Below are 12,559 nucleotides of genomic sequence, written 5' to 3' on the forward strand. Positions count from 1 at the left end.
TAGAATTCTTCTACATTTAGCCCCTTTCATTTAATGATGTAACTTAGAGACCAATAATAGCGCCACCATCAAGGTAGTTCTTTAAAGTCACACATGACCAGTTTGCTCTATTCCACACTCTTGTATGTTGATAACACTCACTACATTTTTATTTTTATTAATTAAGTTCATTGCTGGTCTTTCTCATGGAACTCAGGAGAGATGATGAAAATGTGTGTGTGTGTGTGTGTGTGTGTGTGTGTGTGTGTGTGTGTGTGTGTATAATTTGCATTTTGCACTTTCTCTCTCTCACATAAAATAGTGACTGACACATAGGAAGGGCTCTCCATAAACATTGTTGGATGAATGACACACATATAGAAATTCAAAATCTTTGAAACTATCCATGTCAAAAACATATTGAGAGGTTAAAGTCACGCTTCACCACCTAAAGCAGAATGTCTCTCCAGATTGCCAAACAGTCCTGTGCTAAAATGGTTAAGAAAAGGCCAAATGCCCCTGGCTAGTTCATCTCTTATTATTCCCAGGTTTCTGATGTTTTTCCAGACTCCTTTTTTTCATTTATAACCTTTTCATTTAATTACTTCTTTCAAAGCTCCATTTCTTCTATGTCTGCAATAGCATTTTGTGAAAATATAATAGAGTTCCTGGGTCTTTTTTTAAAAAAAAGAATTTCTATAGTGAGATATTGTTTCCTAAGTCCTGAGAGTTACCAGGTGTAAACAGACTGTGGAAGGATTTCCATCATAATTTATCACATACATGGAGTGGATACTTCTGTCTCATATGATGGAACTGCACATAGGAACTGGAAGAGGTCTAACTCCTCACAACCAGCATCTCTGTGTTTGTATGGTGGCTGCAGGGACATGGATGTGTATGCTCAGTTGGTGTACGTAAAAACATTTTTTAAATTTAGAAAACAAAGTAGAGAAAAGACAATATAAATGACTTAATTTACCAGTCCCTTTTGGATATATCCATTGGCTACTTGAGAATTTTCTTAGTTTGTACTGGCTTGCCATTGTAAAATAGTGATTGCAATAGATAGGCCAGAGAGGAAAATCCTCCTTAGTGTGAAGGTACATTCAACTTTTTTTTTTTTTTGGGTCAGGTCGTGAGGCCTGAACTCTGGGCCTGGGCACTGTCCCTCAGCTCTTCAGCTCAAGGCTAGCACTCTACCACTTGAGCCACAGCGCCACTTCCGGCTTTTTTCTTTTTGCTTATGTGGTGCTGAGGAATCGAACCCAGAGCCTCAGGCATGCAAGGCAAGCGCTCTACCACTGAGCCACCTTCCCAGCCCCACATTCAACTTTTTTATATCATTAACATGAGTTGACTACAAGCCTAAATCATAACTATTTTACCACTGAATTTACATCGGGCCCCTTCCTAACCTAATGGTTATTTCTGAAGAAGACCATTTTTTAATTAAAAAATTTTTTGTTGTTTGGGTCCGGTCGTGGGGCCTGAACTCTGGGCCTGGGCGCTGTCCCTCAGCTCTTCAACTCAAGGCTAGTGCTCTACCACTTGAGCCACAATGCCACTTCCAGCTTTTTTCTTTTTGCTTATGTGGTGCTGAGGAATCAAACCCAGGGCCTCAGGTATGAAAGGCAAGTGCTCTACCACTGAGCCACCTTCCCAGCCCACAATTTAATTTTTTTTTATTGTAAAGATACTGTACAGAGGGGTTACAGTTATATGAGTAAGGCAATGAGTACCTTTTCTATTGAGCATTGTTACCCCCTCCTTTGTTTTCCCCTACCATCTCTTCCCTCCCCACCTCCCCAACCACCCCCCCCAACTTGTAAAGTTCATTTTTAACATAGTGAAGAAGACTATTTATAAGCACATTTTTATTGAAGTTTTTGATTGGAAGAATATTGGTGAACACCAGAAAGTTAGAGAAGTTTGTCAAATCTTATAAAAATTCACTTGCTAGAAATAAAAATTATTATTACTGTCAGCAGGAGTTGGCATGGGTCAACAGTAGTGCCCTGTTCTCTGCAAGAATGAAGCTTCATTTGTCCTGAGGAAAGAAAGCCAAATAAAAGACACCTCAGAAATTCATTCTGATTCAGTCAAGTTAATGGATTTCAATCAATGATGGCTCTGAAGATTCTCAAGAAGGGAAGTTTTAACAGTAATAATACCACCAGGATTACTAATGAAAGTGCTTCTATTGAATTCTTCTGAATACTTTACAAATACTGCTTTATTTGAACAGCAAAGCTCTGAAGCAATAACTTCCATATCAGCTAAGTAAGCCTGGTGTATACTGAAACAATTAGGTGCTCCCAAACTCAGGTTTCATAGTTGCTTCAGTGGGAAAAATATTGTGTAATATTTATTTTAGATGAATTCCTCATATGAAAATGGTACCTTGTACAGGTCGACTGTTAACAGAAAGTATTAGTTACTCTCAACTGTGGACTCCCTGATACCAGGAACTGTACTAGACATTGTGGGAGGTACCAAAGATAAATAAAACAAGATTCTTTCAAGAAAGACAAAGGATTATTCCAGTAAGTCAGTCTAAAAAGGAGTATATTGCACAGTGTCACTGAGTGCAAAGAGCAAATAGATTGACCAATTATGTATTTACATGTGCACTTCTAATTCTTAGATGATAGTATGCTTTCCATTTCAGGGACCGAAAATATGAAGTTAGGTATATTAAATAAAACCATATCCCCATACCTTGGTGCATAGAAAATATTTATGAAGTTAGGTATATGAATGAAACCATATTACCATACCTTGGCACCTAGCTTTAAAATTCTCATGCTATGTTGAAGTTGTTGGTTCCACAAATGAATTCCCACATTTGGGCATCATTGTAGTCTCCCCTTTTGAAAAAAAATATGACTGCAGGTATTATATAGTCTACACAAATGAGATTCCATTTTCTTTTTGTACTACATTATGAGTATTTTCTACTGTTATTTTAGTATTATGCAAACATAGAACATTCCGTTAGAAGGACTGGGTATAAACTACTTGATTAATTATATATAGTTTATAAACTTTAATTTAAACATAAATATGGATAGCATATCTTAATCAATTCAGACATAGCTCAGTACGGATTGGGTGATCCTTAGCTTAGCTCACTAAGAATTGTTAGTAATGGGGACTAAACCCACGCTCACATCCTACACTGACCCCCACCCTTCAAAGTTAAACAAACACACCATTCAGAAGAGATTTCTGAGAATTTCTGATTTGGGGCTATATTTACCAAGCTTTAACTTGATCCTAACCACACATCCTGTGTCTATTTTGTAAATACATATACTCCTTGAATAAATTCTGGTGAATATTCTTGTGTATTTCTGATACAAATGTACAAATACTGGTCACTTGTAATTATAGTTAAAAATAGGATGTTACAGGGCATGATGGTGTACACTTGTAGTCAAAGTACTTCAGAGGCTGAGGCAGGAGGAGATACAGGTTGATGCTTTGTATTGTCTTTGACTAAAATGTTTCTGCAATAAAGTATGTGTAATTTTAGGAATCTTTGGCATAGTTGGTAGAATTATATCCCTTAAAATAGCATGTCATTCCTAATCCCTGGTACCTGAGAATGTAACTTTATTTGGAAATAGAGTATAGCAGTCATCAGATAAGAATGAAGAGATTATCCTGGATTTAGGGAGGGAGACCTTCCTCCTGCATGTTGACAGTCAGAGAATGGAGTTTTGTAGTCCTGAGATACAGAATATAATGAGTTGCTGGTAAACACCAGAAAGAGGAAGAGAGGCAGGGAAGAGATTTTTGTCTCAGAGGGAATTGGATCCTCCTGGCATTTAATATTTTAATTAATTAATAAATCAATCTATGTAGGCATTTCTTCCTTTCTTTATATAATATTGTGAAAATACTGTACAGAGGGGTTACAATTACATGAGCAAGGTAATGAGTACAATACCTATCAAGCATTGTTGCCTCCTCCTCTGTTTCCCCTTCCCATCCTTTCCCATCAACCGCACCCCCCACTACCCTCCACTACCCCCCCTCACCAAAGTTGTAAAGTTCATTTTTCGACACAAGGATTTGAACATCTCATTGTTGCAATGGGTCCACCTGTATCCCTATTTAAACAATTTAGCCATTCTAACTGGGGTGAGGTGGTATCTCAATGTTGTTTTGATTTACATTTCTTTTATGGCTAGGGAGGTTGAGCATTTCTTCATGTGTCAATTGGCCATCCTTCTTTCCTCTTCAGAGAAGTTTCTCTGTAAGTCTTTAGCCCACTTATTTATAGGGCAGTTATATCTTTGAGGATTTGTTGTTGGGGCGTTTAATTTTTTGAGTTCTAAGTATATTTTAGATATGAGACCCTTGTCAATTGAATGTCAGTGAAGATATTCTCCCAACCCATGGGCTTTCTATTGATCTTGCTAGTTATGTCCTTTGCCATGCCGAAACTCTGCAATTTCATGCAGTCCCATTTGTCCAACCTTTCTTTGATTTGTTGTGTTTCTGGGTCTCTATTAAGAAAATTTCAGCCTGTGCCAAGGAGACCTAGGGTTTCTCCTATTCCATCCTGTAATGTTTTCAGAGTGTCTGCTTTGACTCCGAGGTCTTTGATCCATTTGGAGTTGATTCTGGTGCAGGGTGTTATATAAAGATCTAGCTTTAGTTTTCTACAAGTGATTAACCAATTTTGCCAGCACCATTTACTGAAGAGGCTGTCTTTCTTCCATTCTATTTTTTTAGCTCCCTTATCAAAGATTAGAAGGCTATAGGTCTGTGGTTTCATTTCTGGGTTTTCAATTCTATTCCATTGGTCCTGAGGTCTGTTCTTGTGCCAGTACCAAGCTGTTGTGATTACTATGGATTTTTAGTAGAGTTTGAAATTTGGTATTGATATTCCTCCAACATTGTTCTTTCTGTTAAGGATCGTTTTTGCTATTTGGGGTCTTTTATTGTTCCATATGAATTTTTGGATTGCCTCTTCTATTTCCTTGAAGAATGAGGTTGGAATATTGATAGGTATTACATTAAATTTGTAGATAGCCTTGGGAAGTATTGCCATTTTCACAATGCTGATCCTTCCAATCTAGGAGCATGGGAGGTTTTTCCACTTTCTAAATTCTGTTTTGATTTCCTTTTCCAGGTTTTTTAAATTTTCATCATAGAGGTCCTTCACTTCTTTGGTTAAGTTAATTCCTAGGTATTTTATTTGTTGTGGGGCTATTAGGAATAGAGTTGCTTTCCTGATTTCAGCCACCCTTTTCTCATTGTTGGCATACAGAAAAGCCATTGATTATTGAGGGTTAATTGTATATCCTGTTACTTTGCCAAAGTTTTGAATCAGCTTTAGTAATTTGGGAGTGGAGTCTGTGGATTCTTTAAATACAAGATCATGTCATCTGCAAAGAGGGGGAGTTTTACTTCATCTTTCCGTATTTGGTTCTCTTTTATGTATGTATCTTGTGTTATTGCTGTAGCTAGGCATTCTAATATTAAATTGAAGAGAAGTGGAGAATGGACATCCTTGTCTCTTTCCTGGGTTAAGAGGAAATGGCTCTAGTTTTTCACCATTAAGTGTAATGGTGGTTGTAGGTTTGTCATATTCAGCCTTTATTATATTGAGGAATGTTCCCTGGATTCCTAGTTCTTCAAGAACCTTCATCATAAAGGGGTGTTGATCTTGTCAAATGCTTTTTCTGCATCTATTGAGATAACCATGTGGTTCTTATCCTTGTTCTTGTAATGCATTATATTAATATATTTTCATATATTGAACCAGCTTTGCATCCCTGAACTGAATCCTGTTTGATTGTGGTGTGATTTTTTGGATGAATTGTTGAAGTAGATTGGCCAAAATTTTGTTGAGAAGTTTTGCATCAATGTTCATCAAAGAAATGGGTCTATAGTTCTCTTTCTTTGATGAGTCCCTGCCTGATTTTGGGATGAGTGTTATGATGGCTTCATGGAATGAGTTCGGTAGTGAACTTTCACTTTCAATTTCATTGATGAGTTGGAGCAGTATTGGTGTGAGCTATGCTTTGAAGGCCTTGTAGAATTCCGCTGTAAATCCATCTGGTCCTGGGCTTTTCTTAGCTGGGAGGTCTCTTATTGATGTTTCTATTTTAATGTTTGATATGGGCCTATTAAGATGGTTTAACTCATCTTGGTTTAGTTTCGGCATGTCGATATTTGCTAGGAAAAGGTCCATTTCTGTCAAGTTCTCAAACTTATTAGCATAAAGGTTTGAGAGGTATTTGCTTATAATGTTCTGAATCTTGTTTTTTTTCTGTGGTGATGTTTCCATTCTCATCTCTGAGTTTATTTATTTGGGTGTGTTCTCTTCTTTTTCTGATAAGATTTGCTAAGGGTCTGTCAATTTTATTAATTTTTTCCAAAACCAACTTTGTTTTGTTGATTCTTTCTGTGTTTTTTTGGATTCTAATTTGTTTAATTCTGATTTAATTTTAATTATTTCTTTCTGTCTACTGGGTTTATCTTGGGGTTCATCTTGCTGTTCTTTTTCAAGGAGGTTCAGATGTCTCATTAAATTGTTGGTTTCAGATCTCTCCAACTTGTTGATGTAGGAACTCAGAGCTATAAACTTGCCCCTGGGTACTGCCTTTGCTCTGTCCCAGAGGAGCTTGTAATTCGTGTGTTCATTTTTGTTGAATATCATGAACATTTGAATTTTCTTTCTAATCTCTTCCATGACCCACTGGTGATTCAACAGTGTGTTGTTCAGCCTTCATGTGTTACAGGACTTTCTTTGGTGGCTTTTGGTGCTGAGTTCTAGTTTTATTCCCTTGTGGTCTGAGACAATGCGAGGTATAACTTCAATGTTTCTGATTTTGTACAAGTTTGCTTTGTGACCTATTTTGGAAAATGTTCTGTGTGCTGCTGAGAAAAACGTGTATTCTGATGCTGCTGGGTGAAATATTTGGTAGATGACTGTTAAATCGATTTGATCTATGCAGTTGTTAAATCTGCAGTTTCTCTGTTGAGTTTTTGCTGAGTTGATCTATCTAGTGGGGATAGTGGTGTGTTAAAGTCCCTAACAATAAATGTCTTTGGATTTATGTGAGATTTGAGGGAAAGTTTTGTTTCTTGGAAAAATTTGGGTGCTCCGTTGTTTGGTGAATAGATATTTAGAATTGTAATATCCTCCCAAAGCAGAGATCCCTTAATTAGTATGTAGTGACCTTCTGTATCTCTTCTCACTAATTTTAATTTTTAGTCTATTTTATGTGATATTAGGATTGAAACTCCTGCCTGTTTATGGGGGCCATTTGCTTGGTAGATTTTGTTCCAGCCTTTCACTTTCAAAATGTGTTTGTTTTCATGGGCAAGGTGTGACTCCTGAATGCAGCACATAGAAGGGTCTTGCTTTATAATACAACTAGACAGTCTATGTCACTTAACGGACAGTCTATGTCTGTTAATGTTGAGAGTTAGTACTGAGAGATGTTTGGTAGTTCCTGCCATGTTATCTATCTTTTTTGGGCTATGATGACTGGGTTCTTCCTATGGTTCTCTGATTCTCAGTTTGAATGCAGTTCCTTGGCCTTTATTGTGGTCTTGTTGGTTTTCTATGTGTAGGACATCTTTAAGAATCTGTTGTAGGGCTCGTTTGGTGGAGATATATTGTTTTAGTTTTTCTTTGTTACGGAAGGCTTTTATTTGACCTTCCGTTATAAAGGAGAGTTTAGCTGGGTACAGTATTCTTGGTTGATAGTTGTTTGTCTTTAGGGCATGGCATACATCAATCCAGACTCTTCTTGCTTTAATTGTCTCTGCTGAGAAATCTGAGGTGATTCTAATTGGTTTCCCTTTATAGGTGATTGATCTTTTTTCCTTTACAGCTTTAAGGATCTTTTCCTTGGTCTGAATTGATCCTGGGCCGATTATAATGTGAAGGTGGGATGTCCCATTCTGGTCTGGTCTATTTGGGGTTCTAACAGCTCCTTGTATCTGAATAGGCCTATCTTTTTGTATGTTTGGGAAGTTCTCTGCTAGGATCCTGTTGAACAAATTTCCTAAACCATTAACTTCTGTCTCTAGGTGCTCCTCTACAACCATTCTCCTTAGATTATGCCTTCTGAAGGTGTCTTCCAAATGTTGAATATATCTATCATATTTCTTGGATTTGTTTTGGATAGTTGTCCCTTTTTCTCTATATATCTAGGCTGTCTTCAATCCAGAGATTCAATCTTCTGCATGGTCTAACTTACTGTCAAGACTTTCTACTTTGTTTTTTATTTCTTTTCCTTCTAATTGGTCAGCTTTGTTGGCTTCAAATTCTTTGAGCTTTGTTTTAGATCTTGTATGAACTTCTTTACTTCCTTAATTTGGTGTTCAGTGTTTATTCTCAAATCATTTAGTTGATTGGTTATGGTTTCCTTGGACTCCCATTCCTTCTCCTGGGCTCCATTCAGCATTCCCTTTGTGGTCTCCCTAAATTCTTTCAGATGTCTGTTTATGGATTCCATGAATGCCTCTATGGATCTTTGTCTATTGTCATCCTGCTCTCGCAATTCCTGTATTACTCTTTGATTAGCTTCTTCATGTTCACGCAATTCCTGTAGTTTACTTTGACTGTTCTCAGCCTGCTCACACAATTCCTTTGTTTCTCTTTGACTGTTCTCAACCTGCTCACTCAATTCCTGTATTTATCTTTGAGTAGCTTCCTCATGCTCACGAGATTCCTGCATTAATCTTTGGTTTGCCTCCTCTCACTCCCCAGCATGCTTACACTGAGTCCTTTGCAGGTTTTCTGTCTTTTCATTTACCATTTTTACCAGTAGTGTTTGTAGAGCTTTTGGGGAACTCTCCTCTGGGTTATTCATTAACTGTTCTGTCACCTGATTGTCATGAGTGGGAGTTGAGTTACCCAGACTTGCCATTTTTCTTGTGTTTTTCCTGCTTGTTCTGCCCATTTGGTATGAAAGTAACACCAATTTTGTGCCAAAAACACTATTTTAAGGCAAGTATCAACCAGAGTCCTGTAGTTTCACTGTCAAAATGGCTGCAGATACAATCTAGTTCAACAGATACAATGCATTCAGCATCAACCAACTGTGGATTAATGGTCTAAGAGAAGCAAAGAAGAATTTGGCAAACCAGAAATTATTAGGGTTAGGGAGAAATGTGGGAAAAAATAGGATTAGAGGGATGTGGAGAGGTAAAAGGAGAGTGAATTTAACCAAGTCCTAATCTCAGAGAGGGAAATTGATTGGACAAACTGATAGAGAGATTAAAGAAAAAAAAGAAAAAAATGGAAAAACAAAAATTTAAATTTTAATAGTAAAACACTTAAAAATGATGTAAGTTTAAAGAAATGATATTGAGAGAAGAAAAGGATAGAATGAGAGGAGGAGAGGGATAGAAAGGATACATGAAAAACTAAAAAATAAAAATTCTTAAAGTTAGTTACTTGAAAATTATATATGTATAAAGAGATAATAGTGCTATTAAAGAAGTTAAGCCTAAGAGGTGTGAATTGAGTAATAAATTTCTGGATTAAGTATGTACACAATGGGGGATAATGTCTAATAATTGATGATGGGTATATATCTGGGGATGAGCAGAATCGCAATTAAGTCACGCAAAAAAGAAAGAGGAAAAAAATGAAAAGAATAAAACAAACATACCAACAAAAAAGGACCAAAAGGTAAAAGAGATTTTTGAAAAAAGAGCACACACATACATATACACCTAGAATAAAAATTATAAGAGAAAAAAAAGATTAATAGAAAACAATTTTTTTAAATAAAAATTTAAAAAAAGGTACAAAAAAGAGTTCTTTGATTTTTTTGGGGGGGGGGCAGGGATGGGAAGATCCTGTATCTCCCCTGTGTCCATTACCAGTCTCAAAAAATATGGAATTTGCGTATCATCCATGTGCAGGGGCCATGCTAATCTTCTCTGTATAGTTCCAATTTTAGTATATGTTCTGCTGAAGCTAGCACATTAGTACATTTCTTATTGATCATTGTTATCCCCTCCCATGTTTTTCTCCTACCATCCCTTCCCTCCCAACCTCCCCAAGTTTTCCCTCCCCCAACCCCCAAACTGTAAAGCTAATTTTCAACATAGCATCTTGTATATCTCATTGTTACAATAGGTCAACCTTATTTCAGCATTTTGTTGTTTCTCTTCCCTCCCCAAATTAGAAATATGTACATACAAGATGCAGGACATCAGAATCAAATACAGTGAAAACAGGGATTATACCATGGGGGAAGAACATACAAAAGAAACAACAACAAAAAAATCACATAGTACATTAGGAATACATTAAAAACAACAGCAAGAAAGAAAAAAACCCCTTGTGTCCCTATCTTGGGGTTCATTTCATTTAGCATCATCTTATATGGTCAATGTACATAGCTTTTGACATTTTCTGCTTGTCCTAGACATATATTTCTTTGGTGCTACAATTCAAACCCATCATCTTTGGCCTACCATAAATAAGAACTCTATCATTAAGCTACATTCATGGTCTATTTTTTTGTTTGTTTTATTTATTTATGGAGACAGGATCTCATTATGTAGCTGAGTTTGGAATTGAACTCATGTCCTCTCTGTCTCTTGAGTTCTGTAATGGCAGTCTTGCAACACCAATCCTGGCTCCTGATTTTTTACTGGTGGCATTTAGTACTGTGAGTAAAGTTTTGTGATTTTAGGTAATTTACTATAATAGCTCTAGGAAATGAATATTTTTACATATAGGTAGGAAAATAATAAATTCTGGTTTGAGTGAGGCCACAAAGATCCTCTGCTACTGTGCATTATGAGATAGCCACTTTGGCTAGGATAAAGGCTATCTTTATATCCTTTATAGTAAAAACAACCCTATATCAACAACCATCAACCAGCCAACTAAATAAAGAGACATTTTAGTTTTATGAATTTGCTGTTTTAACTATTTTTTTTTTTGGGTCCGGTTGTGGGGCCTGAACTCTGGGCCTGGGCACTGTCTCTCAGCTCTTCAGCTCAAGGCTAGTGCTCTACCACTTGAGCCACAGTGCCACTTCCGGCTTTTTTCTTTTTGCTTATGTGGTGCTGAGGAAAACCCAGGACCTCATGCATGCAAGGAAAGCCCTCTACCACTGAGTCACCTTCCCAGCCCCCTGTTTTAACTATTTTATGAGTGCTTTATATATGGCTTTATTAATAATCTCATTATGATCATCCTTCATTAATTTTCGAATTAACCGTGATTGACAGGATTTGGGGGAATCTTAATTTTTTTTTTTATTTTTAGTAGAATGTGGATCCTCCAGACAAGGCTCAATGAACATGTTACAGTGAGGAAACATACATGACAGCATAGTCTTAGGTATTTAAGATGATCATTTGTACATTATGGGTTTTCAGAGCACAGAGAGAAATGCATGCTGTGTGGGATAATGGAGAGAGGCACCAGCGTACTCATCTTTCCAGGGCTCTTCCGAGAGTGGCTTTCACAGTGAAGTCAATTTCTTAGATGTTGTTTCTCAGAGTACATCAGAGATTCTCCACATTCATGGACTTTAATCTTCCCTTTGTAGCTGTAGCCACAGTTCTATTTCCGTGCTCTTTGAAAACGAAGTGAAGTCTTAGAAGTTCTTAGAGGGTAAGAGATGGTGTTAATTTAGTTAGCAATTGCAGTCAGTGAACACTAACAATATTTGCAGTTTATATGAAAGGGACAAATTGGAGTTCAAGCTTGTAAGCTGGTGCTTGTAACTTTCAGATGGGAAGAGGGACTCTATTAAGCTCACACTGAAACTGACAATTTCTTTCAACTGTTATTGTAGGTTCTGAACTCTAGAGTTGTGATGCATAAACACCAACAAAAGCACGAATATAGTATGTATACATACATATGTATATACATATATATGTGTATATATATTTCGGATGAATTTGTCAGGTTGCCAAAGAAGTATATGACACAGAAAGTTTTAATTACTGTGTTAGCTCTTTGTAAGAAATGTAGCTAAACTTTGTGACTATTGGAACATTTGGTCCTTCAGCAAATTGAATTACTAAACACGTTTCCTTTCAAGGACACAGGTAACTGACCATAAGTAACATTACAATTTTCCTTAAGGACCCAAGGTCTTGTTGTGTGTGTGTAGGTATGTGTGTGTTTGTATGCAATACTGAGCAAATTTTACCCAATCCACACCCACATATATAAGTTCATATGTATAATACTGGGCAAATTTTATGAGATTTTCTGAAAAAAGGGGTACTCTATTATAATCTTCAATCATCTTCAACTGTCAGTTTTAGTTTTACATGTGTTAGAATCTTTACTCTGTCTTGTTCATATTTTGACGAGCCTTATTTGAGTCAGATAGAAGCAAATATTCATGATGGAAGGCACAAAACCATTTTCTAGGAAAACAATAATAGCAGAAGTTCATGTGGGAAGAATATCATGGAATTTCCTTGTCAGAAATAAAATGTTCTTGGTTTATTTTGCCTGTCATAATGGCTAATTATTCCACTGATGAATTGGCTTTCTTAGTAGATAGGTATGGCCAGATTCACTGGCCTATCAGTTAATGATGCCCCTCTTGATGTCTGA

At 36.7% G+C, this 12,559-nt stretch overlaps 1 pseudogene; it reads right to left on the reverse strand.

Moving 5' to 3' along the window:
* Nucleotides 1-9,851: 9,851 nt before the first annotated feature.
* Nucleotides 9,852-9,947, reverse strand: LOC138810311 (U6 spliceosomal RNA; annotated as a pseudogene).
* Between the last annotated feature and the right edge of the window lie 2,612 nt (nucleotides 9,948-12,559).

The sequence above is a fragment of the Dipodomys merriami genome, unplaced genomic scaffold, assembly GCF_024711535.1.
Source record: "Dipodomys merriami isolate MVZ:Mamm:240054 unplaced genomic scaffold, mDipMer1.0.p SCAF_5, whole genome shotgun sequence".
NCBI classification, from domain to species: domain Eukaryota; kingdom Metazoa; phylum Chordata; class Mammalia; order Rodentia; family Heteromyidae; genus Dipodomys; species Dipodomys merriami.